The sequence below is a fragment of the Arachis ipaensis genome, chromosome B01 (assembly GCF_000816755.2).
Source record: "Arachis ipaensis cultivar K30076 chromosome B01, Araip1.1, whole genome shotgun sequence".
Classification (NCBI taxonomy): Eukaryota; Viridiplantae; Streptophyta; class Magnoliopsida; order Fabales; family Fabaceae; genus Arachis; species Arachis ipaensis.
This window is the reverse complement of record NC_029785.2, coordinates 41072812-41093395: the sequence shown is the minus strand read 5'-3', so window position 1 is coordinate 41093395 and position 20584 is coordinate 41072812. Positions and strand designations below refer to the sequence as shown.

The window sequence follows — 20584 nt, the reverse complement described above, 5'->3', positions numbered from 1 at the left end:
ACAATTTAAAGACGTAAGAAGCAATTTTTCAATCATAGAATAGAATTAGGAAGGAATTGTAAAATCATGCAAATTGTATGAATAAATGTGCAAAAACTTGATAAAAACCACTCAATTTAGCACAAGATAAACCATAAAATAGTGTTTTATCAATCTCCCCCACACTTAAACATTAGCATGTCCTCATGCTAAGCTCAAGGAGACCAAAAGAATGAATGGGGGAAAGTAAGACTCATGAGATGCAACCTATGTATGTGAATGTAACTATATGCTAAGATCTTTCTATCTGCTTGGTTAAAAGTAAACAAGTTCTCCAAGACAAACATAAATCAGATTCTACTAATTCAAATCACACAATAAAATACAAGTAAACTTGTAAGAAGATAGCTCATGAAAGCAGGGAACATAGATTCAAGCATTGAACCCTCACTGGTAGTGTATATGCACTCTAATCGCTCAAGTGTCTAGGGTTAATCCACTCTACTCTTCTCTAGTCATGCTTTCTAAAACTTTGTTCTTTATCTTAACCAATCAACAAATATTTAGTATACCAATACAACATCATGAGGTCTTTTCAAGGTTGTAATGGGGCTAATGTAAGGGTGAGGATATATGTATGGCCAAATGAGCTATAATATGAATCTTTGACTAACCTAAGCTCTCACCTAACACACACACACACACTCTATGTAATTCTAGAATCATGCTTAGCTACCCAAAATTTCACTTTTGTATATTTCACACACTCATGTATCAAATTTTCTTTAATTTCACCACATATACATTGATCTTTTATTAAACTTAACATTGGGGTAATTTTATCCCTTATTTATTTATTTATTTTTAATTAATTTTTTTTAGAAACATGAAAGCAAACATAACATTTCAATGCATATGATTTTTCTGGTTTCACATGAGTAAGCACCTAAATTCCCAATATCTTGTCAATAAAACTCAACACTTTCTCATCAACCCAAGTTCTCACAATTCCCCACACTTAATTGACACACAATCTCTATCTTAAACTAACTAAAGATTCAAATGAGGTGATTAATTATTTTTCCGCTTAAGACTAGTGATGTGGTACGATATAGAACAAATGGGGATAAAAAAGCTCAAAGTGGCAAACAAAGGTAATTGAAGTGGTAGGCTATTTGGGATAAGTGAGCTAATAACAAATGATGGCCTCGATCATATGTATGCATGCAAATACACTAAACAATGGACATATAGAATGGAACAAACTATAGATTGCAATCATAGAGAAAAAACACACAAGAATAAAAATCATGGTTAAATAATGTAACCATATAATTAAGCTCAAATCTTATAGGTTGTGTGTTCTTAGCTATAACCTATGTTCCAAATTAAAATCTCCAAACAAGTTTAACACAAAATTGAATTTGAATTAGTGAAATACTATAAAATAGGGTCTTGAAAAGAAATTTATTACTTCAACCAATAAAAACATACATGCAAGCAACTATTATCATGCAATCTATCCTACCTAACAAAAGAAAAAGTCAAATGTTGGTGTTAAGAGAGAGAAATTACCTCCGGAAGTCAAGGACTGACCTCCCCACACTTAAGGCTTGGCACGGTCCTCCGTGCCATTAGTAAGGAGCAAGGTAAGGCTGGAAACATCGCCTTCGCTGTCTGGTTCGCCATGGCTCCCTGTGCTACTGCGTGAAGGGGAGTCCGGGGTGTCTTTCTGTTCCGGTGGTGGGTGGGTACCAACTATGAGTTCCTTCAGATAGTTGCATCGGCGCTTGTTGCGGCGCTCCAATTGCTCCATCCGCCGGTCTTGCCAATCGAACCTCTCAAGGATCTTAAGGAACATCTGATGGATGGATGGTGCTTGTGGTATGGATGATGGTGGAGTAGAAGAAGGAGGAGTATCCAAAGATGGGCCTGCATGCTGGCTCGCAGAGGGAACTGGTGGCCTGATGTACTTCCCATTCGGGACATACTGGTCGGCCCTAGGGATCATAACCTTCGTGTCTCCTGTTCGATAGGACACACCTGCTGTAGAGACTAAATCTGAAACCAAAGCGGGGAAAGGCAGGTTACCTACAATCTGTACGTGCCCCATTGCCTGCTGGATGAGTCGGGGCAGGTTGAAAGGTTGCTCTATCAGGATGCACCAGATGAGAACAGCCATGTCCACTGTGAAGGTGGACTCGTGAGTGCTCGGAAAGATATAGTGGGACATAATCTATGACCACACGCGAGCCTCCAAGGTAAGTGATTAGGCTGAGATGCTCTTGGGTTTTGACCGATGCTGCCCATAGATCCAGGTGCTGCAAGGTTGGGCTATAACTCCAAGGACACTATCCCAGTCAAACTGATACATCTAGCGCTTAAGAGAGGCTTCTTGATATGCATCCAATCCCTCTGGACTAGGTGGAAGATCCAGTGCTCGCTGTATGGCACTCTCAGAGACAGGGACTTGTTGCTGACAGACATAGACAGTCTGCAGAGTAGGCAAGTAGAAGTTGGAGTAGAATTCAACTACCCATGATAGGTTGACCTCTCGTGGCTGCCTCCTCAAAATCCCCACTGTCTCCTCTCAATCCGGGGCTCCATAAAATCAACAAAGTGTGTTAGGAAAATGAGTAGATACTCATTGTTGTAGTTCCTCTTGGCTAGGATGGGGAACATCTGTTCGCAATAACGGTTAGTGAACCGTGTGGAGTCCCGTGCGGAAAAGGCTTTCTCTGCTTCATCAACTTTAATGATCCCTTCACCTGCTTTGTAGGTGGCGTGACGCTGGTAGATGGTGGCGCCTTAGCCGGTGCTCTCTTGGTTCCTCTCCTTGCCGGTGTTTTGTCAGTGGCCTTCTCTTTTCCTTTCTTGATACCCATGCCTAAGGAAGAAAGAAAGATGGAGAATGTTAAATATAGATAACTAAAGAACCAGAAGGAAGAAATTCCAAGTGATAATAAATGCCAAAGAAAAGATGATAGCTTAAATACATGGTAGCTACAACTTGTAGGTATGACATCAATTAAGAGCAAGAAGGCAATTCATAAGAATTAGATGCAAGAGGGTAAAAGCATGCAAGAAATAAGCATGAGAGCATAACTCAAGCATCAATTATTAAATGTGCCAAATTAAAGAGCACTTTTATGATGACAATTGTGAATGATAATTCCAAATACATGTGGAGTACAAGTGTTGTGAAAAAGAGGCATTAAAGTGTAAGAGTAAAATAAAATAGAGTTCAAAATGCCATAAAAGCTTTTTCACAAACACTTGATGTGCAAGTTAAAATAGGAATGAAAATAATGAATGCAAATGTATATAAGAGCCAAAATAACATATCAATTGTCAAATCACTCCTTATAATATCTGCAAGCTCAATGATAATAAGGTATTACCCAAATAAAGCTCCAACACCAACATAAAAAATGCATGAGAAAAGAAAGAAAAAGAAACCATAAATAACTAAGCTAAAAGAAAAATTGAGAAGAAAAAAAAATAAATGCAATAATTAAAAGAAAAAGGAAAGAGTAGAGGAGAGGGAAGAAAGAAACCTGGGGAAGAAGATGAAAAAGGGAGAAAGAAAGTAGTAGATAGTAAAAAGGAATAAGGAAGAAAGAAGGAAGAAGAAACAAGAAAGAATTAGGAATGAAAAAGAATTAGGATTGGGGGAGGGAATAATTGAAATCTGCGCGGCGTACTGGGTTAATCATGCGGCGCACGCGTACGCGTGGGTCGCGTAAAATGTAAGCGACGCATAAGCGTCTGGGACGCATACGCGTAACATGTGTTGTGCCAATCGCGCGAAGGCAGCCCCGCGCACGCACAACTCTCGGGTTGAAATGCATGAGAACCAAAAAGATATACGACGCGTGCGCGTCAGGTATGCGCACGCGTTGATAGACACATAGTGAAACTGATACGGACACGTCACGGGCGCGTACGCGTGGGTAAATTTGTGCCTAGAGCACAGTTCCAGCGCGAGGTCAACACAACTCTCTGTTCAGCACGCTATTTACGCCGATTTGTAGGGTCATGCGTACGCGTCAGGGACGCTTACGCGTGGGTTGCTAAAAGCGCAAGCGACGCGCATGCATCAGGGACGCGTACGCGTGGGCTTGCTTGTGCGCAAAGCACACTTCCTTCACCACTCCCGCGCAACTCTCTATTCAATTCCTATTCCTTTCGCAATCACAAGTGACGCGTGCGCGTCCTAGATGCTTGCGCGTTGAATGCATTTTTTTTATGCAGAATGCAGGTGATTATGCAGAAATTATGAATGAACACTGATAAAAACAAAATAAAATAAAACTAGGAATGAAAAGGGATGATCATACCATGGTGGGTTGTCTCCCACCTAACACATTACTTTTACGTCCTTAAGTTGGACGGTCCACAAGCTCAATCTTCTTCTGTTGGTGGATCCTTCAAGAGGAAGACCTCTAGCTCTTTATTGTCCTTCATCTTCTCACGATGATATAGCTTCAAGCGGTGGCCATTGAACTTGATGAATTTGGAGATTGAGGGATGACTCAGGTGGAAGACTCCATATGGCTCTGCCTTCTTTATTCTATAGGGACCTTCCCATCTTGATCGCAACTTGCCTAGCATGAGCCTCATTCTGGAGTTGTAAAGGAGAACTAGCTCCCCAGGTCTGAACTCTCTTCTCTTGATATGCTTGTCATGCACAGCCTTCACCATTTCTTTGTATAGCCTGGAGTTGTCATATGCTTCGAGTCGAAGGTTCTCTAGTTCTGCTAGTTGCAGCTTCCTTTTAGCACCGGCTTTCTCAAATCCCATGTTGCATTCTCGTACCGCCCAGAAAGCTTTGTGCTCCACCTCCACTGGAAGGTGACAGGCTTTTCCATAGACCAGGCGAAATGGACTCATTCCAATGGGTGTCTTGTATGCTGTCGGATAAGCCCAGAATGCATCAACAAGTCTGGTGCTCCAGTCCTTCCTATGAGGCTTGACTATCTTCTCCAATATGCGCTTTATCTCTCTGTTAGACACCTTGGCTTGCCCATTGGTCTGAGGATGGTAAGCCGTTGCTACCTTGTGAACAATGCTATGTTTCTTTAGTAGACCTGTTAATCTCCTGTTACAAAAATGAGTGCCTTGATCACTCACGATTGCTCGTGGTGATCCAAAGCGACAGATAACATTGTTAGCATCATCAGTACGGGTAGGAATTGCTTCCACCCATTTAGAGACATAATCAACAGCTAACAGTATGTATAAGAAACCACTAGAGTTTGGAAATGGACCCATGAACTCAATGCCCCAAACATAAAAACTTTCACAGAACAACATCAGTTGCTGGGGCATCTCATCCCTCTTGGATATATTTCCAAACCTTTAGCATGGGGAACAAGATTTACAGAAGCCAGTGGCATCCTTAAAAAGAGTGGGCCACCAGAATCCACAGTCTAAAATTTTTCTAGCTGTTCTTTGAAGACCAAAATGTCCACCATTCTCAGAGGAGTGGCAGGCCTCTAAAATTGACTGGAATTCTGATTGAAGCATACACCTTCTAATTATCTGGTCAGTACCACACCTCCATAAATATGGGTCATCCCATATATAATATTTGGACTCGCTTTTCATCTTGTCCCTTTGATGCTTAGTAAAATTGGGAGGGAAGGTATGACTGACTAAATAATTAGCTATAAGTGCATACCAAGGAACTACCTCAGATATTGAGTGCAAGCTATCAAATAGGAAAGCATCATTGATAGGAGTGGATTCATTCTTAACGTGCTCTAGGCGACTCAAGTGGTCCACCACTAATTTCTGGGAACCACTCCTATCTTTAATTTCTAAATCAAATTCTTGCAGCAACAATATCCAACGTATTAGCCATGGTTTGGACTCTTTTTTAACTAACAAATATTTTAGAGCTGCATGGTCTGAGTATACTACCACCTTAGTACCAAGTAAATAGGCTCAGAATTTATCCAAAGCAAAAATAATAGCCAGAAGCTCTTTTTCAATGGTAGTATAATTAGACTGAGCAGCATCTAAGGTTTTAGAAGCATATGAAATTACAAAAGGGTCCTTACCTTCGCGCTAAGCCAGTGCCGCTCCTACTTCATGGTTGGAGGCGTTACACATAATCTCAAATGGCTGGCTACAGTCGAGTCCTCTCACAATCGGAGCTTGAGTCAGGGCGATCTTCAGCTTATCAAACATATTCATGCAGTCCTCACTCAGCTCGAACTCAACATCCTTCTGCAGCATTCGGGATAAAGGCAATGCTACCTTACTGAAGTCCTTGATAAATCTCCGGTAGAAACCTGCATGACCAAAGAACGAACAGACTTCCCTCAAGGAGGAGGGGTAAGGTAAACCAGAAATCACATATACCTTTGCTGGATCGACAGAAATACCAGTATTAGAAACAACATGTCCTAGAACAATACCTTGTTTTACCATAAAATGATATTTTTCAAAATTTAATACAAGGTTTAAACTAACACACCGATCTAATACTCTAGCTAAACTATCCAAGAAAAGGTTAAATGAATCACCATACACACTAAAGTCATCCATGAAAACTTCCATACAATTCTTAATAAGATCTGAGAAAACACTCATCATGCATCTTTAGAAAGTAGCCGGTGCATTAGATAAGCCAAAAGGCATCCTCTTATATGCATACGTTCCAAAGAGACATGTAAAAGTAGTCTTCTCCTGATCTTCAGGAGCTATATAAATTTGAAAATAGCCAGTGTAACCATCTAGAAAATAGTAGTGTGATTTACCTGACAGGCGATCAAGCATCTGATCGATGAAGGGCAGGGGGTAGTGATCCTTGCGAGTAGCCTGGTTGAGGCGCCTGTAATAAATGTACACCCTCCAGGAGTTCCGCACTCTAGTTGTCAGGAGCTCTCCATGCTCATTTTTCACTATTGTGACTCCAGACTTCTTGGGCACCACCTGTATTGGGCTAACCCATTCACTATCTGAGATGGGGTAGATGATGTCAGCTTCAAGCAACCTGGTCACTTCCTTCTTGACAACCTCTAGAATGGTGGGATTCAGCCGCCTTTGAGGTTGACGAACAGGCCTTGCTCCCTCTTCTGAAAATATCCTGTGCTCACAAACTTGAGGGCTGATGCCTGCTATATCCGCCAAGCTCCACCCAATTGCTTTCTTGTGTCTTCTCAGCACACTAAGCAACTGCTCCTCCTGTTGGGAAGTGAGTTCCCTTGCAATAATAACTGGGAGCTTCTGATTATCCTCAAGGTAATCATACTTGAGGTGGGGTAGAAGGGGTTTTAACTCCATTTTCTACTCATGGCTAGGCACTTGATCATCTAGAGCCATTGATGGTGACAAGGTATCTTTAGTAAGCTCAGAGGATTTCTCCACACTTGCACCTTGATCCATGTGCAGCTCTTCTACTTCTTCCTGGTGGACTGCAGTTACAGTCTCATCATGATGTTGCACTAGAAGATGGAATGATCTTCCAGAGGGTGCTTCATAGCTTCATTCAGGTTGAAACTCACTGCTCGGCCATCTATCTCAAAAGAGTAAGTTCCTGAGAAGGCGTCCAATTTGAACCTTGAAGCCTTCAGAAATGGCCTTCCAAGGAGGATGGAAGATGGTTTTTCTGAGTCATTAGGGGGCATCTCCAAAATATAGAAGTCAATAGGGAATGTTAGCCCCTTAATGCTCACCAGCACGTCCTCAGAAATTCCTATCACCGACCTTTTTAAAGGAGGGAGCCTCAAAGAATCATATACAGATAATGGAATAATACTCACACACGCACCTAAATCACACATGCAGTTAGAAAATTTTACACCCTCTATAGTAATAGTAACCATGCATGGACCCTGATCACTACATTTTTCCGGTATATCACTGACGAACGGATTTTTGCTAGTAAAGAATTCACAATAAATTCCTGTTGCAAGTATAGTTTCTAAACCAACAAGAATCCTTTCATACAAAAATTTGGTTGTCACTAAAACAAACCCAATAAAATTAAACCGAAGTATTCAAACCTCGGGTCGTCTCTCAAGGAATTGCAGGGAGGCATGTTACTATTGGTTATGGAAAAGTATCTTTTTTGGATTTTTGAAAGGTTGAACAAGGAATATAAATGACAAGAAAGTAAATTAATAATTAAGAGAGCTCTTGGCAAGGTATGAAAATTAGAAGTCCTATCCTAGTTTTCCTTATCAATTGTGATGAGAATTGTTCATTGATCCCACTTAGTTAACCTCTAACTATAAAGGAAAGTCAAGTGGATAAATCAATTTAATTCCTCAAGTCCTAGTCAACTCCTAAGGAAATACTAGCTTTAGAGGGATCCAAATCAACTAGCAACTTTCAATTATCAATCAACAAAGGAGTTTGATAACTCAAGAGTCTCTAATTACTCAACCAAAGCCAAAAGGAGAGAAATCTACACTAAAATCCAACCAAGCATTTTATTAAACACTTGGGAGGCATAACATAAAAGCATAGAAAAGCAATAAGGAATATTAAATCCAAACAACCAATTGCAAGCATCAATAATATAAATTTAAGAAAGCAATCATAAATATGAAATACCTCAAATTATATTAAATAGAGAAATCAAATCTAACATGAGAATTTATAAACCAAATTATGGAAATAAACAAATCAACAAGAGGAATAAGTAAACCAAAGTACTAGAACAATTAAAGTAGAAGGAACCAAAATTGAAGCAAGGTAGAATTCTGAAATTAAGAAAAGCTAAACCTAAAATCCTAAAACCTAGAGAGAGGAGAGATCTTCTCCCTCTAAAAATCTACATCTAAAACCTAAAATTATGTGAATCAATGAATCAATGGTTCCCCCATTCTGCAGCCTCTAATTTGTATTTTTCGGGCTTGGAACTGGGCCAAAAGGAGCCCAAAAATTGCCCCCAGCAAATTCTGAAACGTACAGCACGTGGCTCTGTCACGCGTACGTGTCGTCCATGCGTACGCGTCGATTGAACTTTCGCAAGGTCACACGTACGTGTGCCTCACGCGTTTCACGCGTACGCGTCAGGTGCGCGCATGCGTCGCCATGAAAATCTCCAAATCACGCGCACGCGTGAGCCATGTGTGCGCGTCGCTCCTCGCTGGTTGTCTCCTTAGTTTCTTGTGTTCCTTCCATTTTTGCAAGCCTCCTCTCCATCCTCTAAGCCATTCCTGCCCTATAAAGCCTGAAAATACTTAACACACAGATCACGGCATCGAATGGTATAAAGGGGAATTAAAATACACAATTTAAAGTCTTAGGAAGCAAGTTTTCAACCATAGAACAGAATTGGGAAGGAATTGTAAAATCATGCAAATTGTATGAATAAGTGTGCAAAGACTTGATAAAAACCACTCAAATTAGCACAAGATAAACCATAAAATAGTGGTTTATCAATCACCCATTAAAGCAGAAATAGAGCTACCTAGAGGAATAGTTTCTAAATCTTGTATTTTATCTTTATTCATGTATAAATCTTTTAGAAACTTCGCATATTTAGGTACCTGGCGAATGGCATCAAAAAGGGGAATGGTTACCTCAACCTTTTTGAAGATCTCCACCATCTTGGGATTGAGCTCCATCTGCTTTCTGGACTTCCTAGCAAGGCGTGGGAAGGGAATAGGAATCGCTTCTCTTGTAACTTCATTTTCCTTTGGTGCTCCATTCCCTGGTTGAGCTGCTTCTTCTTCAACCATGTCTTATACTTCATCTTCCTTTTCAACATCCTCTACCTCAACAATGTCTTCAACTTGAATGTCTTCCTTTGAGCTTGGCTCCTCATGATTTCTCTCTTGCAGTGTGGTTCCAGACCTCAAAGTGATGGCATTGCTTCCACCTTTGGGGTTGGGTAAAGGTTGAGAAGGAATTGTACTGGAGCTTGAAGGTTGATTGTTGGGGGTAGATAGTGAATCCATCTGGGAGACGAGCGCTTGGAAAGTAGCGTTCAGACCGTTTATAATAGTGTTAAATGTATTCTAAATGTCATGTTGTCCTTGCACAAGAGAGCGAAGCATCTCATCATTAGAAGAGGAAGGGGGGTAAGTGATTTGAGGGGTCTGCTGTTGGCTGTTCTGAGGCACTTGGGACTACCTTAGGTGTGGTGCTCGGTAAGGCTGGCCTTGGTTTTGCTGTTGGTAAGGAGGGTTCTGCTGATACCGGTTCTACTGATTATTGTTGTTGTTCCACCTCTGATTTCCATCATTGTCTCTGCCTCCTCGGTTATAGTTGTCCCTCCATCCTTGATTGGAATTATCCCTCCATCCCTGGTTAGAGTTGTCTCTCCACCCCTGGTTGTAGTTGTCTTGCCAACCAGAATTGTGGTTCCCACCTTGGTTATAATTGTTGCCTTATTGATAGTATCCTTGATTCGGGCGGTCGTAGAAATTATAGGTAGATGCCAAGGTGTTGTCTTCTTGTTGGAGCTATGGACACTCATCAGTGTAATGAGTATAGTAGGCACATATTCTGCACACTCTTCGAGAAACCAACTGTTAACACTGTTGTTGTGGGGGAGGCTGAGGTTGTTGTTGATTCAGCAGTAGCTGCTTCAGTATGTTGGTCATCTCTCCCGGAGTCTGTGTGAGAGCAGCAGTGTCACTACTAGAGGAAACCTCCACAATAGCCTTGGGATGGTTGTTTCTGTGCCTGGCATTCCGGGTAGACTCAGTTAGATCGGCGATCAGCTGCCACGCTTCTGTTGCCATCTTGTACTTCTTTAGAGAGCCATTACTCGCAGCATCTAATGTAATCTTATCCTGAGGCTTCATGCCTTGTGTGAAGTAGCTAATCAACACCAACTGGTCAATCTTGTGGTGGGGACATGAGTTTAGGAGATTCCTGAAGCGTTCCTAATATTCGTAGAGAGTCTCTGACTTGCCTTGGATAATGCAGGAAATTTCTTTCCTCAGTCAATCTGTAACTTCAGCTGGAAAGTATTTGTCCAGGAACTCCCTTCTGAGCAGATCCCAATTAGTAACGACTGCTTCAGGTTGAGTGTAGAACCACTCACTTGCCTTTCCCTCAAGAGAAAACGGAAAGGCATATAACCAAATAGTAGTTTCATCCGTACCATGACGCCTAGTAGTTGAGCATGCTGTCTGAAAATCCCTGAGGTGCTTAATAGGCTCTTGAGCAGGTAAGCCATGAAACTTAGGTAGTAAGTTGATTAGCGCAGTCTTTAGTTCAAAATCTGCATCTAGATTTGGGTGACGCGCTTGATACGATTGCAGTGTAAAGTCTAGAGCTCCTGCTTCCTGAAGAGTAATCCTTCTGGGCTCCGCCATATTACCTGCATGTAAATCAACAGAATTAGTAGAAGAGGAGCTTGTTTCTTCCTTAAATGGCACTTCAGATTCGCTCTCAGATAAGACTGGTGAATTGGTAGTAACCACTTCACCATCCTCAGAAGCTAACCGACGCCGAGCTCGCCTAATACGTGAAATAGTTCTTTCAATTTCAGGATCAAACGCGGCTAATCTCGGATCAGGTAGTGAACGCGTCATTCAATGAAAGAAACATATAGCTCATGGTAATAAAATAAAATAAAATATGCAAATATGTAAAATTAAAAATATTTACACCAACCAATAATTTAGCACACTATTGCAACTCCTCGATAATGGCACCAAAAATTGACGGTCGAAAAATTGCCGATTAAGAATTTATAATAAGAACAGCGTTGCAAGTACAGTTCTTAACCGACAAAAATTCCGCTTATCAATTTAAAAAGGGTTGTCACAATTTAAGAATAAAATACTAGGAGTAAAATTCCCAGATCGTCTCCCAACGAGTTGACAAAAGAGTGCTATTTATTGGTTAGGAATTTTTTCGAGAAATTTTAGAGTTGGAGAACATAAAAATAAACGATTATAAATTAAAGTAATGAAACTTAACAAGAGGTTTTGTGTAATTGAAATAAAGAAGCCTTGACTGGGAGAGGATTAATCAGAAGTTCTATCCTTGTTGAAATTTTTCAAATGCAATAGTAAGAGGTTGTTGTTTTTACTTAGTTAACCCTTACCGAATAAAGGAAAGTCAAGTAATTGAGCCAACTCTAATTCACAAGTCCTAATCCTCTCCTATGGAAGAATTAGCGTTAGTGACTAGAGAGCCGGCCAACAACTTCCAATTACCACTTAACACTTGAGTATTCCAACTCAAGGGTCTCCTTTCAATCAACTCCCAAGTCAAGTTGGGAGTTTACTCCATTGACATGAATGCCATTTTTATAAACGATAAACGGGAAAGAAAAGAAGACATGAAAGTTCAAATAAATAATAAAAGGAAATTAATTAAAGGTAAAAAGAACTCTTTGCATTAATAAATTCCAAAATAAAAAATATCCATATGTAATTCTGAACAGGGTAAATGGGTGATTAAAAGAGTAAGAAAATAAGGAAACAAACTAGAATGATGGAAACTTTAATGGAGGTAGTAACTCTTCTCAATATCCAAATCAAAAGCATAAAACTAGAAATCTATGAATGTGAAGAACCCTAGAGGAAGTAGTATTTTTTCTCTAAGATTCAAAACTAAAAACTAAAACTATGAGAATGAGAATGTGTGTTGAGTCTCTGCTTGTCCCCTGGCTCTAGTCTGTGTTTTTGGACCGAAAACTGGGTCCAAACTCAGCCCAAAATCGCCCCCAACGTCTTCTGCGATTTCTGCACGTGGCGTACGTCACGCGTACACGTCAGTAACGCGTACGCGTCGATGGTTTTCTTCGCATGTCACGCGTTCGCGTCAGGTACGCACACGCGTCGCGGTGAAAATCTCCAAATCACGCACACGCCTCGATCCTTGCTGGTCATCTCCTTTATTTCTTATGTTCCTTCCATTTTTGCAAGCTTCCTCTCCATTCTTTAAGCCATTCCTACCCTATATAGCCTGAAAACACTTAATGCACAGATCACGGCTTCGAATGGTATAAAAGGACATTAAAAATACACAATTTAAAGGCGTAGGAAGCAAGTTTTCAATCATAGAACAGAATTAGGAAGGAATTGTAAAATTGTGCAAATTGTATGAATAAGTGTGCAAAGACTTTATAAAAACCACTCAATTTAGCACAAGATAAACTATAGAATAGTGATTTATCATGCACCAAATTGACTCAAGGAATACTACGGTGGGTAGGAATTATTCTCAAGAAGATTAAAGGATTGAGCAAACAATGTTTATTTGAAACCCTAATTAGATTCACAAACTTTTGTGAGAGCAATAATCGAACTTAAAACAATAACAATTTATCATACAAAGCTGATGAATGATGAGATTGATATATAGCGAATGAAGATGTTAGGGTTTCAGAGATGTTCAATTCTCAAGAAAGGAAACATTCATGTTTATTACCTTGATTCATGCATAGATATATTGACGACAAATCGTATTTAATCAACTTCCAATCCCTTGGTGATTCAATTTTTCTCCATCCTAGCTAATAGCCAATTCCTTGATCAATTAGTTAACAATAGGAGGATTATAGTATAGTTCTGATTTAATGTCACATAACATTCAAAGCTATTCTCAAATAATTAAAAAGTTACGAGAATGAGTTTGAAACTAATCCCAATAATAGCTTTCCCAAGATAATAAAGGAATTCAAAACAAACCAAAAATATTTTTCAATACCTCTAATCATTCAGAATAAAACGAAACCCAATTTTTTAGAAGTATCAATGCATTAATCAAGATAAAAAAAATAAGTATTATCAATCCATAAAATTAAACAGAGCTCCTAACCCTAACACAGAGAAATTAGTGACTCATGAAAACAAATAAAAACAAAAGGTGAAAATATGCTAATGACTGCTGGATGCTAAAACTGCTCTTCTCCAGCTTATTTGTGATGATATGTCATCATGTCATATTTTTCTATGCTTTTTCATACAAGAAATTGATGATTTGTGCTTAGATATTGAAAGCTTTTGTGCTTAAATGGTATATTTCCTTGATCTTTTGATTTTATAAATTTTGTAGGAAATAAGTGGAAAAAGAAGCAAAATAGCACAAAATCAGCTCAAAAGAAGAGAAAAAGGATTTTGGGGGCACACTTTGAAGTTTGAGCACACTTTGAAATTTTAGGCCACGCTTTTAAAAGCGTGACCCATGACCATGAGGCCATGACATGCATTTAATTATTAAAGCCATCATGATGAATTATAACGCATTAGGCATGGAAAATGAATGCTACGTTAAAGCAATTGGTATTAGTCAATGAATGCATGCATGAAATGTTGCATGAAACATTAATTAATTATGCCAATAAGAATGAATGAATGCTACGTTGAAATAAATGAATGATACATTGGGATGTTTAATTAAGTTCATGAAAGAATGCATGTAATATTATTAATACCAATAAGGCGTTAATGAAGTGCATGAATGAAACCATTAAATCATTAATGCCATAATGAATGAATGCTTTAACGTAATGCAATTGGCTTTATTAACTAAGTAATATAATAAAAGCATGCATGTGTTTAGTTAATTAGTACCATCATGGACAATGCATTGGCTTTATTAATTAAGATAGAATGAAAGCATGTAGCGTTGATTTTTGCAACGGAGCGCCTCAACAAAGCCAAGGAGAAACAAGAGAGCGCTCCGTTCATTCATTTCATTTTTTCGGGCATGACCCATGAGGAAAAGCAAGGCGCGAATAAAGGAAGCAAAGTAGCACTACGTTTGTGCTCTTAACTGAGCGCTATAGGACTTGGCAAGAAAATTGGCCAAAGTAGCTTCACCATGCAAATTAAATCAAGCCATCCGGATCCACTCCTCTTCAAATCCAAAGCAAGCAAAGCCCATTATCATCACTCAAAGGCACAAGAGATAGTTAGAATAGGAATTCCATTTAATTGTAATTTATTTTTAGTTTCAATTTCACTCAATTCACTTCAATGCTAGCTTGACTAGACTAATCACTCACTAAAGTTTCTTGATCCATCAATCCATGTGGGATCGACCTCACTCTAAGTGAGTTTTATTACTTGATGCGACCCGATACACTTGCCGGTGAGTTTTTGTGTGGAATCTAAATTTCCACCCATCAATTTATATCCTCTATACTAACCTAATTTTTAAATTTAAAACTAAAACTAATCTTATCTTTTCCTAAAAAAAAGATAAACTAAACATAATCTTTCTAAATTGAATTAACTGAAATCAAATTTTGATAAATTCTTGGAGTTTGTGGGCTATGTCAAATGTCCATGTTATTTTTACTAAAATAAATGCCAAGTATTTTGGTCGGTCTTTGATCACGGGCGCTAAGTACCATTGTGTTGCTTATCATGGGCGCCAAGCGCGAGCGTGTGCTTCTTGTTAGGTGCTAAATGCCATTGTGGTTGTTACTTTGTTCTTCTTCGAAGGTGTTAGGTATCAAGGTTAGGCACTTGGTGTTAAGGCCCTGGACGTGAAGAAAATTTTGGGCGTTAGGCATGAGGAAGTGGCATTGGGTGCCAAACAAAGGTACTGGGTGTCAATGCGTGGGCGTTGTGGGCACTGGGAACCAATGTGTGGACGTTGGGCGCTAGTGTGTGGGCGCTGGGCGCCATTTGTGGGGATGGGTGCCCACCTTTGCATTCTTATAGGCCATTGGGCGTCCCACCTTCCCTGATTGCTTCTGGATTTTCTTCTCGTCGTCTGAATTTCCTCAGAAATATTCTTAACACACAACAACTCTAAAATAACTCCAAACAAAATAGATTATCTTTGAAAACCACAATTAACCTAAGAAAACTACTAATATTTATTAAAAGAAATGCTAAAAAAAACTATTAAAGATGCCAAGACATCATAACACTAAACTTAAAACTTTGCTCGTCCCCAAGCAACAAAAAGAATTCTGATATGTGATTAAGTTTGTAGTGATTTATACTGATTTATATGATTAAATATGGGCTTCCGTTACTCACATGATCTTGCAAACTTCAAATCTGAATATTCAAAAATCTATTCCGGAAGATTTTATATGTATTCTTCTTATAGTTTTTAACCTTCAACTCAGTTTTCCTTTTCAGTTTTTTGTGAATGTAATATTCAGCACCTTTTTCTCTCATAAACCAACTTTAAAGTATTGGGGAAGATAATTTCACATCTTTGAATCTATATGTTTTGTCTCAAGGCAAATCTTTAGTGTAGATTTTCAATTGATATTCCCAAACCAGTTGGCTCAAGGTATCAGGTGATGAAGCACCCCTCGAATTTACTCACCCAAGTTTCTCCTTGACACAGCAACACCACAAGCACATAACTAGAAAAATATTTTTTATCTTTTTATCTCATGTGTCCTAGATATTAGTGCTCAGATCCTTGGTTATTTTTTTCACCTAAATGCACTTATAACCTAATTACAATAGGGTTTATTATTCACATAATACGTTACATATTTATTGTTCACTTAGAATTTTTTTGGTAATATTTTTACGTATCACAAAAAAATATTTCAAGAAAGTAAAACGTATTACACTAACAGCAAATATACACTTTGTATTGTTATCACTACAAGAGAGGTGGAGTTTAGTGGCGGTTTTTTCTGCGGCTAGAGGCGGTTTAAACTATTTCAAAATACAATTCCGGCAATCAAGTAAACCGCCCTGATTAGTGGCGCGGGCAGTAGATTTTGCAGTAGTTTTCAGCAACCGCTGGTATAACTGTCGCTAATCAGATACTTGATTTGGTGACGGTTGTAAAACCGCTGCTATTTTCTTAACTGGTTTTTTAAAAAAATTGCAGCGGTTTAAAACTGTCGCAATTCTAATGGGTGCTTTAAAACGACGCAGCAATTTTCAACTTGCTGTAATTTTCTACATGATATTTTAAAAAATAACTGCTAAACTACTACATGTGGCACCATTTTTCTTTACTAAATAACTTATTTTCTTTACATCATAATTGATTAAACTTAAGATACTTGTATCAAATAGCACTAAATAGATAAAACCATAAAGAAGAGCAACACCACCACCTGTGCAGAACATAATATGTAGTTATGTCAGGTCTGGTTTAGGATGTGAAATTGAGTATACAACTGCAAGTGCTAATAACATACCAGGTTATGCCCTCCTGTACGGCGGCCTTGGTTGCATTCAAGGCATCTATCACTCTATCCTTCTTCTCACCAACTTCAGCCTCACTGGCTCCTCCAATATGTGAAAGGCAAGTTTATTATGTTAATATTATCATTGTAGAACTTTAACATGTTACCAGGTATGAGACCACTAAAAATCTAGATTAACTTAATATGCCCACCGTAAAAACTGCAACACTCCCAAAAAGCTTGGTGAGTCTTTTCTGTAACTTTTTCTTGTCATAATCTAAAGTGCTATTTTCAATTGTTGACTTAATCTGCTTGTTGAAAAGATCACAAGAATCAAGTCAGGAAAAAAATACAATGTAAGTAACGTAAACACCAACAAAGGTAGCCCCAAATTTAGGAGGAGATCCGCTTAAACCTGATCACATGTTTCCTCAATTGCTTTCTTGTCACCATCTCCATCAAGAATGAACGTATCATCTTTAGAAATTGTCACCTAGATTACTAAAAACTTTAGTTGTCAAAATCAATTAAAATCAAAAACAAAGAATTTTATTTTGAGCTTAAACACTAGCTTTTGAATTATAGTGTACATGCTCTTACAAAACTCTGTTGTCCATTAAAATTATATTACAAATCCAGCAAGAAAGAAAGGTTACCTTTTTGCAAGTGCCAAGCATTTCCGAATGCACTTTTTCAATATTCATGCCAAGCTCTTCAGTGGTAAGCTAAAAGGATATAAAAGTTGTATCATTCATAAGCTTTTTAACATAGGATTTTACTTTATAGTAATAAGTAATAACTTCATAACAGAACACTTACTTCACCTCCTGTAAGAACAACAAAGATCATGGAGGCCGGACTTCCTATTTTCACCAAAACCAGGCACTTTGATGGCACATACCTGAGCCAATGCAACAAACACCACACAAGATAAGCATAAAAGGATCCAAAATCTTACTTGAATGCAAAAGGTAAATCTCTTGGCTAGTGTACAAACCTTTATTCTAGCACAAAGCTTGTTTAGAATGAGAATTGCAAGGGCATCACTTTCCACATCCTCCGCAACAATCAACAAAGGTCTTTGTTTCTGATAACAAAGAAATGTCAACCAATTATATAGTACAAAAGCTAATACTAAAAAAAAGACTAGCGAAAGGAAATTGTTGTTGCTTACCTTTAAACCCAACTCTAATACTTTAACTATAGCATCAATACTCGAGATTTTTTCTCATGGATTAGAATCAGTGAATCCTCAAGTTCCTGTAGTCACAATTTACATATAACATGTTAAAAAGAAGCTATTCTTTAAACTTAAAAGAAAAGAGGTAGAGAAGCAACATACAAATTTCTAGTTCTTTTGGTTAGTTATAAAATATGAAGATATGTATCTGGTGCACGAATTTCCACACCTCGTACAACTGAACCAGCAAGTGCACTGGGTCGTCCAAGTAATACCCGAGTTAGTCAGGGTCGATCCCACGAGGATTGTGATTTGAAGCAAGCTATGGTTATCTTGAAGATCTTAGTCAGGCGGATAGAGAAGTTAGTTGATTGTTTAATTCGCATGAAAAGAAAATAAATAAAACGTTACTAGCTAGGTTGATGTGTTTGCAATGATAAAAAGATGGTTAAGGCTTGAAGATGCTTTGTTCTTCTGGATTAATCCGGTCTTACTGTCTATTCCAACTGTGAATGATTTCTTCTATGGCAGGCTGTAAGTAATCAACGTCTTTATTACAAGATCGCTAATGCTCCTCCAGATCTGAACGCCAGGGTTAGTGCGGATCCATTCTAATTGAGGGTGAAGCTCTTGCAGTTCATTCTCTTTAGTGATCCTACTCAAAATGCCACAGACAAGGTCGAATCTTCTGGATTAGAGGATGCTGCACCTTTGGTTCTAGCCTCTACCACAAAAACTCTAATCTTTCCATACCTCGGCTGAACTGATGTCTCGAGAAGTCCCCAACGAAGTCGTGGATTAGCCGTCTAAGAGATGCATAATCAAGCTATTGGTTCATGATTGTCCGATGAAAGACTCATTCTGAACCCATGTAGAATGAGATAACCTTGTGCCGGTTCAACGCATTCATATTGATGAAGAACGAGGATACATCTTAGAATAGAGAATCAAACAGGGATTGAAATAAAACAGTAATACTTTTATTAATCCATAAAACTCAGCAGAGCTCCTCCCCTCAATCTAGGAGGTTTTAAAACTCATACTGATAGAAAATACAATGTGGAATTCAAAAATATGGTATCAGAACTTCCTCTAAAACTATAAAATTTATCAAATAAATACTAAGCTAATGAGTAAGCATTACATAAGAAGGGTAAAACAGTCTTTTAGTGATAAAATCCACTTCTGGGGCCCACTTGGTGAGTGTTTGGGCTGAGCTTGATCGAGATCCATGCGCTAGGAGGCCTCTTCTCCTTTGGGCGCTGGATGCCAGAAAAGGACAGGAGGCTAGCGTTGAATTCCAGTTTTGGGCCTTCAATTCTGAAGCAAAGTATGGACTATTATACATTTTTGGAAAGCACTGGATGTTACCTTTCTGTAGGCATTGAGAATGTTCCATTTGGACTTCTGTAGCTCCAGAAAACCTCTTTCGAGTGAAAGGAGGTCAAATCTAGACAACATCTGCAGTGCTTTCTCTACCTCTGAATTAGACTTTTGCTCCAACTCCTCAATTTCAGCCAGAATATATCTGAAATTGCATAAAAATACAAAAACTCAAAGTAGAATCCAAAAATATAAATTTTGCACTAAAACCTAATAAAACTTAAACAAAACATGCTAAAAACTATATGAAAATGATGCCAAAAAGCGTATAACATATTCGCTCATCAGAACACCAAACTTAAATTATTGCTTGTCCCCAACCAACTAAAATCAAAGTAGGATAAAAAGAAGAGTAAGATACAATGAATCTCAGAGTTTCTAATGAAGCTCAGTTTCAGTTAGATGTGCGAGACTTAGTAGCTTTTTGCTTCTGAATAGCTTTGGCATCTCACTATCCATTGAAACTCAGAAGTGTTGGTCTCTTTAGGAACTTAGAATCCAGATGATATTATTGACTCACCTAGTTTAGTTCTTTTTTATTCTTGAACACAGCTTTTTAAAGTCTTGGCCGTGACCCCAAGCACTTTGTTTTCTAGTATTACCACTGGATACATAAATGCCACAGACACTTAACTGGGTGAACCCTTTCGGATTTTGATTCAGCTTTGCTAGAATCCTCAGATAGAGGTGTCCAGAGTTCTTAAGCACACTATTTTTGCTTTGGATCATGACTTTAACTGCTCAGTCTCAAGCTTTTCACTTGACACCTTCACACCACAAGCATATAGTTAGGGACAGCTTGTTTGAGCCGCTTAGGCCATGATTTTATTTCTTTTAGGCCCTCCTAACTATTGATGCTCAAAGCCTTGGATCATTTTACCCTTGCCTTTTGGTTTAAAGGATTATTGTCTTTTTGCTCTTGCCTTTTGGTTTAAAGAGCTATTGGCTTTTTCTGCTTTTAATTTCTCTCTTTTTCTTTTTTTTTCGCAAGCATA

The 20584-nt window shown here is 38.6% G+C and overlaps 1 pseudogene; it reads right to left on the bottom strand.

The window, feature by feature from the left end:
- Positions 2354 to 20584, bottom strand: part of LOC107605979 — a 25714-nt pseudogene continuing 7483 nt past the window's right edge.